The following is a 772-nucleotide window of genomic DNA, read 5'->3' on the forward strand; positions in this document are numbered from 1 at the left end:
CCTACTCCCGACTTCTATGGGAGAAGCATCTCTATCCCTGCCATTGGAGCAAACGACTTTGAGCTTAAGCCTCAATTAGTTTCTCTAATGCAATATAATTGCAAGTTCCATGGACTTTCATTGGAAGATCCTCATCAGTTTTTAGCTGAATTCTTGCAAATCTGTGACAATGTCAAGACCAATGGGGTTGACCCTGAGGTCTACAGACTTATGCTATTCCCTTTTGCTGTAAGAGACAGAGCTAGGATATGGTTGGACTCACAACCTAAAGAAAGCCTGAACTCTTGGGAAAAGCTAGTCAATGCCTTCTTGGCAAAGTTCTTTCCACCTCAAAAATTGAGTAAGCTTAGAGTGGAAGTCCAAACCTTCAGACAGAAGGAAGGTGAATCCCTCTATGAAGCTTGGGAAAGATACAAACAATTGATCAGAAAGTGTCCTTCTGACATGCTTTCTGAATGGAGCATCATAGGTATCTTCTATGATGGTCTGTCTGAACTGTCCAAGATGTCTTTGGATAGCTCTGCTGGAGGATCTCTTCATCTAAAGAAGACGCCTACAGAAGCTCAAGAACTAATTAAAATGGTTGCAAATAACCAATTCATGTACACTTCTGAAAGGAATCCTGTGAACAATGGGACAAATCAGAAGAAAGGAGTTCTTGAAATTGATACTCTGAATGCCATACTGGCTCAGAATAAAATATTGACTTAGCAAGTCAATTTGATTTCTCAAAGTCTGTCTGGAATGCAAGCTGCACCAGGCAGTACTAAGG

The 772-nt window shown here is 40.9% G+C and overlaps 1 non-coding gene across 1 annotated transcript; it reads right to left on the bottom strand.

Annotated features, from left to right (window-relative positions):
* Positions 1 to 342: 342 nt before the first annotated feature.
* LOC130950037 (small nucleolar RNA R71) lies at positions 343 to 450 on the bottom strand. The gene has a single exon (XR_009073510.1). It is a non-coding gene; the product is annotated as a small nucleolar RNA R71 (small nucleolar RNA).
* Between the last annotated feature and the right edge of the window lie 322 nt (positions 451 to 772).

The sequence above is a fragment of the Arachis stenosperma genome, chromosome 1 (assembly GCF_014773155.1).
Source record: "Arachis stenosperma cultivar V10309 chromosome 1, arast.V10309.gnm1.PFL2, whole genome shotgun sequence".
Lineage (NCBI taxonomy): Eukaryota > Viridiplantae > Streptophyta > Magnoliopsida > Fabales > Fabaceae > Arachis > Arachis stenosperma.